Source organism: Rhipicephalus sanguineus, chromosome 1, assembly GCF_013339695.2.
Source record: "Rhipicephalus sanguineus isolate Rsan-2018 chromosome 1, BIME_Rsan_1.4, whole genome shotgun sequence".
NCBI classification, from domain to species: Eukaryota; Metazoa; Arthropoda; class Arachnida; order Ixodida; family Ixodidae; genus Rhipicephalus; species Rhipicephalus sanguineus.
In genome coordinates this window covers 72338767-72355441 of record NC_051176.1, presented here as the reverse complement: position 1 = coordinate 72355441, position 16675 = coordinate 72338767, and the positions used below count along the sequence as shown (strand labels likewise).

Here is a 16675-nt window from a genome sequence, read left to right as displayed (position 1 = left end):
CGTCTGGGCGCTCTCCTGGTCGTCTCAATAACTTGTAATATACCAAAATCGGCATAGCACGGGATCAGTGTATGACGAACACGATTCACTGGTCATGACATGAATAACGCAAAATGGCTCTCGCGTATGTCATGAAACCCTCTCTCTCAGTCACGTGTGGCACATACCCGTAAACCAAGTTAATGTTATGCCGGTATGTGCCACAGGTGATGCAGAGTCTCAACCAAGACAGTAATTACGAACACACACATTGGCACGCAAAGAGAGTGATAATAATAATAATTGTTGGGATTTTATGTCAAAAAAGCCGGCAGATCCCACGCATTGTGGGAATGGATGTAATGCGAAGCAGCCAGCAAAGAGCTGCATACATCGTCGTGTATGTCATTGAGGAAAATGCGTGTCATGGTTTTCATGTTAACTCCTATTATTTATGTTCGTCACACAGTAACGTCGCGCAATACCAACTTGGGGGTCGATCAACCTAGAGAAACGGCCGCCAGGGCACCATGAGCGTGGCACGTAAGTCATGCTGTACGTGGCATGTGTGTCATGACTTTCATGTGAACTCGTGTTATTTATGTTCGTCACACAGTCACGTCGGAAGAGACCAATATTGGTGTATATCAAGCTAGCGAAACGGCTGCCAGCGCCCCGTGAGCGTGGCACGTAAGTCATGCTGTACATGACATGCGTGTCATGATTTTCATGATAACTCGTGCTATTTATGTTCGTCACACGGTCACGTCGCAAGATACCAATTTTGGTGTATATCAATCTAGCGAAACGGCCGCCAGCGCCCCATGAGCGTGGCACGTAAGTCATGCTGTACATGACATGCGTGTCATGATTTTCATGATAACTCGTGTTATTTATGTTCCTCACACGGTCACGTCGGAAGAGACCAATATTGGTGTATATCAAGCTAGCGAAACGACCGCCAGCGCCCCGTGAGCGTGGCACGTAAGTCATGCTGTACATGACATGCGTGTCATGATTTTCATGATAACTCGTGTTATTTATGTTCGTCACACGGTCACGTCGCAAGATACCTATTTTGGTGTATATCAATCTAGCGAAACGGCCGCCAGCGCCCCATGAGCGTGGCACGTAAGTCATGCTGTACATGACATGCGTGTCATGATTTTCACGATAACTCGTGTTATGTTCGTCACAAGGTCACGTCGCAAGATACCAATTTCGGTGCATATCAATCTAGCGAAACGGCCGCCAGCGCCCCATGAGCGTGGCACGTAAGTCGTGCTGTACATGACATGCGTGTCATGATTTTCATGATAACTCGTGTTATTTATGTTCGTCACACGGTCACGTCACAAAATACCAATTTCGGTGCATATCAATCTAGCGAAACGGCCGCCAGCACCCCATGAGCGTGGCACGTAAGTCATGCTGTACATGACATGCGTGTCATGATTTTCATGTTAACTCATGTTATTTATGTTCGTCACACGGTCACGTCGGAAGAGACCAATATTGGTGTATATCAAGCTAGCGAAACGACCGCCAGCGCCCCGTGAGCGTGGCACGTAAGTCATGCTGTACATGACATGCGTGTCATGATTTTCATGATAACTCGTGTTATTTATGTTCGTCACACGGTCACGTCGCAAGATACCAATTTTGGTGTATATCAATCTAGCGAAACGGCCGCCAGCGCCCCATGAGCGTGGCACGTAAGTCATGCAGTACATGACATGCGTGTCATGATTTTCATGATAACTCGTGTTATTTATGTTCCTCACACGGTCACGTCGCAAGATACCAATTTTGGTGTATATCAATCTAGCGAAACGGCCGCCAGCGCCCCATGAGCGTGGCACGTAAGTCATGCTGTACATGACATGCGTGTCATGAATTTCACGATAACTCGTGTTATTTATGTTCGTCACACGGCCACGTCGCAAGATACCAATTTCGGTGCATATCAATCTAGCGAAACGGCCGCCAGCGCCCCATGAGCGTGGCACGTAAGTCGTGCTGTACATGACATGCGTGTCATGATTTTCATGATAACTCGTGTTATTTATGTTCGTCACACGGTCACGTCGCAAGATACCAATTTTGGTGCATATCAATCTAGCGAAACGGCCGCCAGCGCCCCATGAGCGTGGCACGTAAGTCACGCTGTACATGACATGCGTGTCATGATTTTCATGATAACTCGTGTTTTTTATGTTCGTCACACGGTCACGTCGGAAGAGACCAATATTGGTGTATATCAAGCTAGCGAAACGGCCGCCAGCGCACCATGAGCGTAGCATGTAAATCATGCTGTACATGACATTCGTGTCATGATTTTCATGTTATGACTTGTCATTTATGTTCGTCATACAGTCATGTTACGCTTTACCAATTTTGGTGCACATTCGATTAACCAAGCGACCAGGAGAGCACGAAGTCGTAGGCGGCTAGATAGATAGATAGATAGATAGATAGATAGATAGATAGATAGATAGATAGATAGATAGATAGATAGATAGATAGATAGATAGATAGATAGATAGATAGATAGATAGATAGATAGATAGATAGATAGTGTAAGGACCGAGTGGTGGTTCGTCACGTTTGCGAGTGCGTGGCTCAACGGAACGGGCGACAAGAGAATACGCATGAATGAGTTTCAATAAACATTTATGGAGACAAGGGATTCTAGGGACGATGACGGAGAACAAGCACACAGATAAACACACATAAATTAATCTGAAAGTCCTACCCGCGGAATGTCCGATCAAGGTTACAAAAAAAAAACATCTCACGACTTGTAGATGCCGTCTTGCGGAGGGTCAGTCCATGTGCGGCGACGAGTCTCGTCGAAGGCGAGCCCAAGCACGCAGGTGACACGTCCCGTGTGCCCTACAGCAGGAAGACAAGGCCTCGGGAAGGCCTCCCGTTTGATCACAGCCTTGTGCCGTCCCAGGCGGCGACAGTGTTCAGGAACTCATGACGCCTGCCCGCCGACACAGCAGGAGCCGCACCCGGTACCGGTAGCCCCAGGCAGGTACCTCGGCTCCCCAGGTCTCACCGAGAACAGGCAGGAGGAGCTCCCCGGACAGCGCCCTGGTCCGGCACGTCCTCGCTGGAGCCACCGCCAACGCCCGAACCACCAGGCAAGCACCAGTCCTCGCTGAGCACGGCCACGACGAACTTCTCGGACAGCGCCCTGGTCCGGCGTGTCCTTCGGCTAGCTTCGCTCCGCCCTCTGCGCGTTCCACACGCGCCTCTCTTCTTTCTCGTCTTCTTTTCTTGCTTTCTTTTCTCGTGCCGCCGCCGCGCATGCCACCTGCCTCTGGCTCGCCTTCATGTCGTCGTCGTCTTCATTCTCACAATCCGCACAAACATCTCAAAGTTCCACCAAAAATTCACAAACATATACATTTCTTTCAGAAATTCCCTTCATTCACTACAGATAGATACGGCCAAAGTCGCAGAAGTTCGCTAAGAAATGCTTCGCATTTAAAATAAGAATTCGTTTAAGGAGCAAGGGGGTGGGGTTGTTTAATTCCCCCCACCTCCTGGCATCTAGAGGTTATATTATTGGTGCTTACTTCGTCGCTGACAGCGTTAATGGAAAGAAGTACACAGAATGCGTTTTAAAGCGCATCGTCTCTGAGTTTGCCTCAGAGCGGCCACTGGCTGTGCTATGGTTACTTATATGACGGATCCCCGTCTCACTTTTCTTCACCAGCACATAAATTGAATGATACTAATAATAATAATAATAATAATAATAATAATAATAATAATAATAATAATAATAATAATAATAATAATAATAATAATAATAATAATAATAATATCTGGGGTTTACCGTCTCAAAACCACGATGTGATTATGAGAGACGCCGTAGTGGAGGGCTCCGGAAATTTCGACCACCCGGGGTTCTTTAACGTGCACCTAAATCTAAGTACACGGGCCTCAAACATTTTCGCCTCCATCGAAAACGCAGCCGCCGCGGGCGGAATTCGATCCCGCGACCTTCGGGTCAGCAGTCCAGCAACATAACCACTAAACGAGCTCATAAATTGAGTCCTTTCCCAACGAACGGAATGGGCGTGGTTGAAACACACCATGGCCGCGTAGGTCGCCCGATTTGACACCTTTGGACTTCTTTTTCTGGGGATATGCGAGGTTTTCAAGACTGAACTAGCCAACCTCGAGGATATGAAGCAGCGTGTGAGAATCCCTCTTGACAACATTCCTAGACAGATGCTTTTATCTGCCATAAACTCCGTCAAGGAGCGCCTCCATCTGTGCAACGCAATAGACGGAAAGCAATTTGAGCGCATCATGTGGAAATTCTGTGCGGTCGTCACAAATAATATTACTTTCGCAAAGTGCCCAAATAGGCCTACAACGAAATGAAACATTGAAATAAGCCATTTTTATTCACTGATGTTTGTAACATCACTTAACACTGCTAAACATAGTATGAAGTCAGGGTTTCCTTATCTTAGACTAACACTTCTTCCTAGAAATGAGACTGCAGCTGGTACGAAACAGCATCGCGCTACAATGCCAAAAAGTTGGTAGCTACGAATCCCTCGTTTATTTTAGCTGTCAAGCCGATAACACGTAAGAGTAACTATTGAGAGTGACATGTCACGATACCGGCACATCTAAACAAAACTCCACACTGTTACAAGAGCGTTCCCTTATGCTTTCAATCTAGCTTAATGTGAACGGTATTAAAGGGTTGTCTCCGGAGGTAATCACACAAGCAGAGCGCCATGCCAGCGCCCAAGAGCATCTTAAAATCGACGGCTCCATAGTTTGCGATGGCTAACCGCTGCCTACCGCCCTGCGAGCAAGAAAAGGTAACGCTGACTGCTGCGGTCATCGCTGGCGATGGCAGCGCGCTAGACGGATTTCCTGCATTCGACAAAGTGCTCTTTGTGCTTTCTGTGTTACGTGCGGAAGTTGCTACATCGGCCAAACCGGCCGATGTTTGAACGACCGGCTACGAGAGCACGCGTACTCGCATAGCGGATCTGTGGCCACTCATTTAGCCCAGCACTGCAAAGCATGCGGCTGTCAGCCAATTCTTGAGCGGTGCACTGTTTTGGAATTGTACAATCAGTAAAGAACACGGGACATTAGTGAAGCACACCATATCCATGAACACGGAAATGCTTGCGTCAGTGTTCCATCAATTTATCTACACCACACTGTGAAACTAATTACTTGTACAAAAAGTGACAGCCTGTTTTTCCGACGCATCTGATGTGATGACTTCTTACCACTCTTTGCGCATTGCGCAGTTAATGTGTTTTTGTTGTTTTTCTGAGCACTGCTTCCATATATATTGCATATCCAAGCAATAAACCAGTGGTTGTTAGTTCAGCGCTTGTGTCGGTCGTTCTTCTTCTTCCCGTGTTTAGCGCATGTTTGCTCACGTCTTAATGCCCGCAAGACACGGAAAAGGAATAGTCTTCACCTTTTCAAGCGATTGATTTAGGATATACACCAGTAGAAACTACATAGGAAGACACGCCCGCAGCATTCGCTTGGCTGTGCAAAGGGGAGATACGTTGGGGTCGTGGTGAACGCTTCCTTGTACAGGATGTGGGTTTTGTCTTAGAGCACGGGTAATTTGCGATCGCTCCGATGCGAACTACCGCCGACTCTTTGGCAGCCATTTTGAAATTGCGGCCACATGTGTACATCACGTGATTTATATGCTAGGGCAGCCAAAGTACAGCTTCCCGTGAAGTGGGAAGGTGTTCCACTGTCGCGTGGCGGAAAAAAAGGTCTTGGACTGACTTTTTCACATCGCGTTCGCCGCTTCGTTTTCCGGCTGCTTAGGCGGCCGAGCAAGCGGATTTCTGGTCAGTCTCGCTGCTTTCGCTTCCTTCGAGGCCAAGTGTGATTGCGCCATACGAGCCGTTCCCCTTTTATTCTCCTGTACACCGCCAATCCACAAATGCCAAGTGTGCGGATAAAAAAAAACGTATTTCAGAACGATCACGGATAAATGTAAACTGAAGCAAAGTGGTTGTGTCTTCAGGTGAAGCTACAGCCGCAGTCGCGTGGATCCTGGCGTTCATCGGATAGAAAGAGCCCAACGCTCACAACACCGACGAGCTAAAGTGACTCCGCTCTCCAGTTGCCTTACGTACAGTCGAGTGCATAATTTTAGAGACCACGGGAGCGCGTGCCGAGGCGCGTCGCTGCGCCTTCTGGCGGCTGCGCGGCTCTGTCCGGGAGCGCGTACTGCGCACGCTCGTCCCATATCACCCGGCAGCCTGTCCTTTCGCTCGTTTCAACGGCGCGCATCTCGAAACGATGCGGACGGCGCAAGGTGCCACTTCTGTAGTCGCTGTGAAGACAATAAAAAAAGCCGAGCGCTAATGTGACGACAGCACATCATTTGCGGCTTTCGGCGTGCTGCACCTAGTGCACGTTACTCCTAGGCGATCTGCGGCGTGATCACATTTTGAATGTCGAGTTAGGCAATCAATAAGCTCAGCCAGCAGTGTTGCCTTTTGCGCTCTCATTCGCCGAACTAACGCACGTAGTAATACTCGGTCCAAATATCATGTGTCTATGAACATGCATGAAACCACCAAACGTCCAACAGCTGCAGAAAAGAGCCGAGGAAGAAAGGTGAAAACAAACTCGGTTTATTAAGGATAAATCCTTTATTAAGGCCGCTGCGGTGGTGCAGTGGTTTCGATGCTCGGCTGCTGACCCGAAAGACGCATCTTCAAGTCTAGTCGCGCATGCCGTATTTCGATAGAGGAGAGATACTTGAAACTAGTATACTGAGTGGACGTTAAAGAACCCCGAATGAGCAAACATTCCCAAGACGTTACTTTGGTGGAGCTCTATGTCATTTCTATATAATAAAATTTATTTCTTTCTATATATCGTGGTTCTGTCACGTCGAGAGCCCGCACTTATTATTGGTAGGAGTCGAGCCTCGACCCAAGAGTTTCTAGGATTCGAATTTCAGATATTCATGTGTCGTCTTCTACTACTCGAACCATAAACCCTGATTGAAGTCAACCCATTAATTGGATGCATTATAGTAGATTAAGACAAGTAAGCGTGAATTAATGCGGATTGAGACGTGTAAGAGATGTCATAGGCTTTCACTTTCGAGTCTTTTCATATTTGGGGGTATCTGGGAATGTTTTTTTCCGGAAACCAGAGAAAATCACGAAGGTTGAAAGGGGCGTCACCGCTTTCAGTATTTCAATAGAACTCTACCCATGACATATGCACGGAACATTTTCGAACGCGAAGTAGTCGGGAATTGAGACTGCCTCCATTAACATCCGTCGCTCGAGCATCAGCGTGTATTCTGGTATTCTGGTCACGTTGTTTTGTAAAATACTGCAGTGAATTACAGGCGAACACATTTCAGTTCGAAGTGCTCAAATGTTGGAGGCCCCACAAGGAAACAAAAGTTAATTCCTTAAGCTGTTCGACCAAATACCTCGCACGGCGGCACACCGCTCCTTTTGTACACATTACTCACTGCGTGGAAATGCGATTCTTTATTATAGCTCTGTCAGAAAAATTGGGCACTCAGAAGGTTCACGCGTGCTTGCGACGCAGGCGCAGTGCCATTTTGTCATTTTTGTCAATTATTTGCCTTGTTTCGTGGTCTTTCGGGCTTGTTGACCATAAGAAATTATCTCGTACAGCAAATGTTGAATGGCAGCATATCGCGGCACAGCCCAGCTATTGGACAGCTATTGGACAGTGCCATTCTCGAAAGAGTATAAGATCGGGGGTTTCAAGGCCCCCACATTCGTCTTCAAAAATGTCGCCACGAGTACCAGCTGATGAAAGGAGACGCATCGTAGAGTTAAGCATCCAAGGCTTTTCTCAGCGGGTCATCTGCCGGCTCCTTCAAAGGTCAAGAAATGCGGTGAGTCGTGTCATCCAAGCGTACTGACAAACAGGGGGGATCAGTGACAGAGACCGTGCTGGAAGGTCAAGATGCACAGATGACGAAGTGAACAGGCTAATTATCGCCGCCGTAGTAGCTGATCCCCATATATAAGCGAAAGGCATAAAAGATGCATTGCATCTCAACGCGTCCGTATGGACTATCCGTAGGAGGTTGGCAGAAGCAGGGCTTGCCAACTGCGTCGCGGCCCAGAAGCCCCACATCACGGACAGGCAAAGATCCATGCGACTGCAGTTTGCGCGTTCTGTGCAGACATGGGGATCAGAAGAGTGGGGAGAAGTCGTGTTCAGCGATGAATCAACGTTTTCAAGTCGCTGGGATCAGGAACGGCGAGTATGGCGTCCAATGAACTCGAGGTAACATTTGCGATTTGTCTTCTACGTTAATGTCATCCTTGTACTATTTACCATTGAATGTGTAGAAAGAGTAGTGCACAGGGCAAGTAACCGCAGCTGGTAAAAATAATGGCAGGTCACCCACTACAGTGCGCCTTAATTACGTTGTGGTTAAGGCAAGTAAAGCCCAGCATTTTATTGTCTTCGAACTTGCTGTAGAACGTTGCTTAGCTTTGATTCTCTTTAAGCTGTGTTACTTCTTATCGTGAGCAGCTCGCCAAACTTAAGCACCTTAGCCAGTGTGTGATGTTTTTTTTGTATATTGTACCTCATTACCTTAGAAAAATACAGTTGAGTTTGCGAGGCCTACTGGAACGCACTGAGGGTGCCTTACCAACATGTGGAATATTTCGCACCATCTTGGCGATCTCGCATAATTAAAATTTCATTATATGGATCTTCAAGTAAGACGAAATTGTTCGGGGATAAAGTGACAATGTGCCATTGTCGTTCTTATAAATCCGTGTAACCAATCCAGCATTTCCTTCCTCGCCAGGTATTCAGCACAGTACACGCAGTCGGTCTTTGCCAGTGGCCGATGCTTTGTGAGTGTCTGGGCCGCCATGACCAGGGAAGGATTTGGACCACTGGTTCTTATCGATGGGAACCTTTCAGCCTCCACGTACTCCCTTATAATAGAGAGAGAATTGCTTCCTTATGTCTTGAATGGGCCGTTCAAGGATGGTTGTTTCGTGTACCAGCATGACAGGAGCCCGATTCACACTGCTCGCAGTGTGAAATCTTTGCTTGAGGGCCTTGCTGTTCGCACATTGGAATGGCCAGCTGTAGGAGCGGACCTGAACCCCATTGAAAACGTCTGGGGTCTCGTGAAACGCCGACTTGCGGCGCGGAATCTTGGAAGTTCAACGAAGGAGACCCTATTCGCGGCCATACAGGAGGAATGGGAAGCACTTCGTGCACGCCCCGAGATCGTGGCCGCGCTTTACAATTCGATGCCATCTCGTGTGGCGCAAGTGATTGCCGCCGATGGGCGTTTGATTAAATACTGAAAGTAGTGATCCTTCCTGGATAGCAGTTATAGCTATCGTTTTCTTTTTTTTTCTGGCTTATAAGAATAAACTGTTTATTTATCGCGTTTCCTGGCTATTCATTCTGGACGCGCGATATTCGGTGGTTTACTGCATACCACTGCACGCGCGATATTCGCACCAAGAAATGGAGCTGACATAACGTCTCCGAGACAGAGCACAAAATTCATCACTGCAAGATGAGCATATCACGCAACTCCGCTTGAGAAAAGCTGAGAAACTGCATGTTTTCCGCGCTGCATCAAGGAAGAAAGCGTATTGCATGGCGCGCTCGAGCCATGCTATTACATTAGAGGCATTTTCGCCGCTATATTATCGCTCGGGAGTACCGGTGCTTGCACAGCGACTGCAGAAGTGGCACCTTGCGCCGTCCGCATCGTTTCGAGATGCGCGCCGTTGAAACGAGCGAAAGGGCAGGCTGCCGGGTGATATGGGACGAGCGTGCGCAGTACGCGCTCCCGGACAGAGCCGTGCAGCCGCCAGAAGGCGCAGCGACGCGCCTCGGCACGCGCTCCCGTGGTCTCTAAAATTATGCACTCGACTGTACCTTACACGAAAACGCAGCTTTACTGGTCACCTATCGCTAGATTTGCAGCACACTAAGTATTTAGGCAATTCATGATGTCGGAAGAAAACAAACCACGAGATAAACAATGTCGCGCAGCTCACGTCAACACGGAGCACGTTGTGACACAGGCAGATGACGCTCGAAGTCCTCCAGAGGTTCAATGACGTAACTGCATATATCCAATCAGATCGATCACCAGTGCTACGTATAATGGAACAATTGTGCGTAGAATGGAAGCAGAAAGTCGAAAACTCATTCGGCTGAGCCGCTGCGGTCTGTACCAATTCGCATGTTTAAATTCTTGTTAGAAATTGAACACAACACAGAGAGCTCAATTTAGCCTGCAAATGATCATAAGGACTCGGTTTACCGGCTCAGTGCGTTTGTACAAAATCGTGAAAACTGTTTCACGATCCCTTTTATTATGCTGCTGAAACGAGACGGCCGACCAGTCTATGGTCAGCGCGTAGCTGAATGGGATGTTGCGATTAGCATCGAGCTGGAGTAATCGTCCACCGAAACAGATAGCCAATCTACATCAGTAAACCTGACACAACAGCGTTGTTATGCGTATTGTAATAGCCCTATTGCACTGAATTTTAGACATTTTTACTGCTTGGATGGGCGTTCTGTAAATATGTCTTACGAAACGTGGGGTAATATCGCTGGGCGCATATTTCGATAGCGCGTAAAATCATACTCCCAGAAAAAGGTGCAAACATCCCAGTCTGGCCATCTGTACTCTGTAAAATTGGGCATTTGACAATAAATTTTACGGAAGATGAAAAATGTAAGAGAGGTCTGTAGCCGCTTTATGTAACCTAAGCAATATGAGAGATTCAGTTAAGACACGTAGAAGAAAAATGTAGTCCAAATACGATGCGGGAAGCATCTCAACGCAGCCATCTAAGTTCACATATCTATTGGCAAGAAATCTGCGGACTTGGCCTGCTGTATGACTACGCGAGCCGTTCAGCCGAAGTTGAATGTGATCAGCGCGGCGGAATTAGGGGGCAGGCGACGTTGAGCGCTTTGTCTGAGACTGCATAATGCTGAATCAACAGCCCGAAGACAGCGAGAAGCGTGATGAAAGGATGCTCGCTAAACAATGAATAAGTCGCAAAATCGCCGAGAAAAAGCCGGAAAGATTTTAATCACATCGAACAATTTATCACCGCCAACTACGGATATGGCTTAATTCGCGAAACATTTCACAGAAAAACTTGGCGTGTACAAAATATTTTATTCATGAAAACACATCACATATTCGAATTAGTAAAGAAAGAGAACCTAAAACCATGCAACGAAGGGGAAACAGGGCAATTAAGGTAGTCTATTATTACCAAGTGAATCCAACTTTGGCGTTCGCGACACAATATATATATATTGGATAGTTGGGCCATAACGTTCGTACCTAAATGCATCCTTATAAAATGTATCAGATAAGCGCATTCCACGACATCTAGCTCCATCTTGTCTCGGTAGCTATGGTAATTATAGGGAAGACTTTCGCGGAGATGGAAAGCGCAACAAAAAGTTCGCCATTGAATATGCCAATCTGAGGTCGATGTAGATGCCGTGATACCGTTCATTCAAATCACCCAGAGCAGAGGCTAAGGGAAGCCAGCGGGTGGCTAGTGCATCCGACATTCCCGGAGTGTGGATGGCCACAAAGGGCAGTTCGCGCCATATGTGAAAGCACACTGGCTCGTACGTGGACGGAAATTGTCTCATCAGAATGGTCAAGGAGTAGGTGCTTTTCTGGTCAACAGCACCGTGAGCCGCACTGCTTCCAGACGACCGGAACGTTTCCACCAGATGCTCACCAATTTCGGAGGCGTCCCGCACAGTCCGGTCCTTACTGTATCTATATAGAGCCCATTGAGTGTATGCGCCTCGTGGTACGAGCCACGCGTACAGCGTCGCCGTGCATTGGAGGCGTTCCTGCTCACCCTGAAGGGCCTTCAGGCTGCAGCGGATCGAGTCGACGGCCGGTGACAAACTGAGTCCTCGGATCGGCGCAAGCCACGGGAACTTTTGGTCGTCCACGCAGTGCAGTTCCTCTATCTGGACGCGGTAGAAGATGCAGCACAGCCTGTCAATATCTTCTGCTGCCATGGGTTTTCCTTGCGATCGCCGAGATTTGTGCCTGGGAAATCAACCGTGGCTGCGGTTTCTTCTTGCCGGTACGAGGTAGCTGGGCTTCGTCCTTACGACTGTGAAATTTGAAATTCCTTTTGCGGCGAGACACTACGTTTGTGAGGCTCGAATACAGTACTCGCTAATAAAGCAGGTGATAATTGTAGCAAGGAATCCTCCAGAACATCACGGTAAGCTGCGTCGGTGGTGTTGTGCGTCTGATGACTGTTCTGTTCCGCCTATGGTGCCTCTTATATTAGCACCTACAGAAGCAGTTACGCCCACATTAGTACTGCGACCATGAATCACCGATAGTATTCGAATGACGTCATAAACTCAGCCTTTTGCTGTGTTAGTGACCAACTAAGGGGACCTTGTCTTGACTACTTGGGTGTTGTCATGCGTACATCGCCTTTTCTTTTTCTTACATTTTGATGCGGTAAACAACTTTTACCGCATAATCAGTTTCATTGATTCGGTGCTCGGTGGTAGATGCGTCTGCTGGCCTGGCACACTTCTACGCAGGTAATATATGGCGTCCACAAGGACACGTGTATTAATTATCTACATCCCTTGCAGAATGGTGTTTCATTGTGAAGGCGTGACTTGACTAATTACGGCTATTAGATAGTTTACTTTACTTGTTTATTTTATTTACAGATACTGCAGCCCATACTTGGGCTATCGAAGAAGTGAGGTAATATAATGAATGGCGTATTCAACGGAAAACACACAAAAAAGAGAGAAACGTATCAGAATATAGTTATAGAGAGCAATTAACAGCGCCTACAAACTCCTTCTGTGTCAAGCAACGAATCGTGCTAGGCAGATCATTGCATAGTTGAATAGGCCTTCGGGGAATACCGTGTTTGAAGGGTTTAGTGAAAGTAAAAAGGCTCATAAGTTTGGCTGATTACTGCTCCTTGTGTCTAGGAGCTTTGCCCATGGGAGATATATGCATCGGGAATAGTTATGTGGTGAACAAAAAAGGGGACTGTAAGAGCGTCAAAGAATGAACGTGACCACGATGGGAAGGAGCGATTCAACCAAATGAATCGAGATGACTGGGAAAATACTGTGTCCTAGGGGCGATACATGAAACTAACCATCTTTTAACACGAAAGTGTTTTATGCCGCGGTCCACCAAGTACATCCGTCACGGATATGACGTTGATAAAATTTACGCAAACGGGCGAGAAAGAAAAAAAACTAAGAAATAGATCCCCCGCTGGGAGTCGAACCCACGAACTTGCAGCCAGGACGGCAAGCGCCCGACGCCCTTCCGACTAAGCTAACTCGGCAGCGGTTAGAACGGCGTGAACGCGCCTTATATCCTTCACACATTCTCTTTCGCACGGTGCTCTCTGTTGGCGGTGTAGGTAGGCGGCGGGGAGCAGGGCGGTGCCGCAGTCTGTGAGAGGTGAAAAGAAGTAATGCTTCACGATCGACACTTACTAGCGCTTCCTCCGAGATTGCGCGCAATATCGGTGGTCATGGTTACAGCGTCTCGATACCAGCGAGGTACACTGGCCGCGCTGGTCTCGCCGAGGCACCCTTGACGCAGTTACGTTGGTTACGTTCTTTCTTTGCCTTTCGCTTCGTGTTAGCGTGTGTCGGCTCATAGGAGTAGTTTAGCTTCCACATGCACCAACGGGATTTCTCCGCCGCCGACTGCTTCGATTGCGAGAGCACCGACTAACAAAACTGCTGCATTATGCGTTGCAGAAAGGACGCGATTTCGACGGGCGAATGTCGTGCCTTGGTGTAGCGAGACTAGCGCCTGCGAGAGAGCACAGCGGGACGCACGCGTTTGCGGCTCAGGCTACGAACCTCTACCTCCCGTGTTGCTGAAGCGCAGTGTGTGGTAGTGTATGCATGAGCGCAGGGGTCGGTCACCCAATGCTAGAAAGCGCGCACCGTGCCGTTTCTCTCCTTAATTGACGACGCTTTGAAGAAGTGCATATCGGGTACCAATGTTGATTATGAGCTTGTTGATATTATGCCGATGCTGTCCGACGTCCACCACCCGAAAACGGACACCGAAAACGGTGCACCGTAAACGGACAACCAAGACGATATCATCCTTACGCGGGATTCACGATTTGCTGTGTCCAAATATATGTTCACAACGTCAGCTACCACAACGGTTTAATCATGATCATGGGCGTTAGTCGTCGCGATAGAGACATGCCGTCAACATGGGAGCATTCACGTCAAAACGGTGCTGTAACTGCCAAACACGAATAGACATTGTACAAGCTCACATATATGACTGCACAATAAGCACTGCTTCTGCGAAGACACGTTTCACTTTCGTGTAATACCGATTCCTATGATGGAGGGATCAGCCATGTTTTTTTTTTTTTCTGAACAGATTCAATTTTAATAATAAATGTTGGCATTTAACCTCCCAAAACTGCGTTATGAAGGACGCCGTAGTGGAGGCTCCACAAATTTCGACCACGTGGAGTTCTTTAACGAGCACCTAAATGTAAGTACACGGGCCTCAAGCATTTTGTCCTCCATCGAAAATGCGGCCGCGGCGGCCGGGATTCGATCCTGCGATCTTCGGGTCAGCAGTCGAGTACCATAATCTTTAGACCACCGTGGTGGGTTAGATTCAATTTTGTTAAAGGGACAGACAACTACTGAGAACAAAAATTGAGATAACCCCACTAATGTAAAGGTTACCTTTTGTATCGCCCAGAAGGAACCCCGTTTTTATCATTAAATGCTGATTTATATTTTTATTTCTTCATTAAAATAGCGAAAATGGCTTTTGGTGGCCCACGCGGCAAAAAAAGACGAGATTCATATTGCAACGCGCATTTCTTTTTGTATTTTTATGCAACCGGTTCGATACACGATGTGGGAATTCAGGCGCCCACACCAGTTGCTCGAAGCCATTTTCACATGGGGAATTCTCACTCTCCTCCCGACCGGACGGGTGGCAGCTGGTCCTAAACCAAAAGGGTATTCGCTAGAGCTAGTTGGTTCATAGCTAACACTGGTTTGAGCAGCGCAACTTAAAACGAGGGACAAAAAGACAGACAAGGACGTCGCTGTACCAACAGCTAAGAAGTTGTTTGTACAGTGAAGTCCTTGTCTGTATTCTCTTTGTCTCTAGTTTTAGGTTCCGCTGCTCAAACTAGAGTTGGTCATAAATCGCTGTCACTTCCCTGCCACCCCGCCCCTCAAAGGTTTAACACGGTGTCCCATTGGCCTAATTTTGGCGGCATTCGGGCCTTCCTCGCGCTCGCCCGAGAAGCGGGGGCGCGAGACGGGGTTCGGGAAACCACTTCGCGACATCGGAGGGTGCGTATGCGTTTTGGCCTCTATGGCCGGTGGTGATCCTTTGTTCTTCGTCGCCGGCCGGTGGTTACGTCGTCTCGTCGAGGATCCGGCCTCGTCGGGCGCGCGCTCCTTTCCACAGTCTCGAAGTCCCGACGCAGCGCCTCGCGATCGTGCGCTGTATGTTTCTCTCAACTGTTCCTATGCCTGTTCTGTTTCTTCTGCTCTGGGGTGCGCGATCGCGGGGCCGCTGGCCGAACGGTAGGTCGGCCCTCCAAACTTCGCTCTTTGTTTGTTTTATGAGTGTGCCATTCGCGGCCACTAATCGTTGTGTTTTGTAACTTGTATTCGCTAATTGATACCCTGTATAATTGTCCCTTATGACTGGTCATTCTGTAAAGGTATTGATCTCATTGTACTCAAAAGCCCGTGAATAAATGACCGATTTGAGAGTGTCGCCTAGCGTCTCCCTCTCTGCGCGCTCGGGCTCGCCGTCCCTCCGCGGCCATGGGCCCAGTTCTCGTGCGCAGCAGTCCGAATAGTACACGGCGCGAGACAAACGAGGACGCGGCAGCCTGCATGAAGCTCGCAGTGCCCGAACCCACGGTGGTGTTCGGCGCGTACGGCTAAGAGTACATAGCGAGGCCGCGCGCGCCGGGGGCAAACCAAACCACAAGACCACCATAAAGTATAACCAGTGCCTTGTGCAAACCGCGCCCGAATTTCTGGGACCCTTCCACATAATTTTAGAATCTTCCAATAAGACTGTGCGCCGCACGCGAACGATAGCGCTTATTCTGGAACTAACTCGGTCAGCAATAATAACGCTGGACGCTTCGATGCCGCAAGTATAAAATGCCGACGCGGTTTAGTGCTGATCAGATCACCGACGGCCGATACTCTGTTCGCCGCTATCAGTGCAAAGCGTGTATTGCGCGTAATCGCACTCAGTATGGGCTACGCCACGCGAGCACGTGGCCGAGCGCGCTGCAAGGTTGTACAGTAGCGCCGATCGTGGCATATTTTGTAGTTATCGGGAGAGGGTATGTCTGTTCCTGCGAATGCACATCGCCCCATTTGTTTTCACACTCGCCCATAGAGTAACAGAAAATGACAAGAGTGGACACACGAGCCTATAAGCGGCGGAGCTACGCAGCTTCTCGCCAGCCGTTAGACAGCAGCACGTCACTCCCTGTTTCCAAGAGAACGCGCGTACTAGTTATCTACTGCAGTACCTTTTTGGTTCACGATACATCTACTTGTCTTTGTCAGACTATGTGGCTGCGGCAGTGGC

The 16675-nt window shown here is 48.3% G+C and overlaps 1 long non-coding RNA gene across 1 annotated transcript; it reads left to right on the top strand.

Moving 5' to 3' along the window:
- The first annotated feature begins 6139 nt into the window (after nt 1-6139).
- LOC125758059 (uncharacterized) lies at nt 6140-9428 on the top strand. Its single transcript, XR_007415782.1, has 2 exons — nt 6140-6728; nt 9124-9428. It is a non-coding gene; the product is annotated as an uncharacterized LOC125758059 (long non-coding RNA).
- The last annotated feature ends 7247 nt before the right edge of the window (nt 9429-16675 follow it).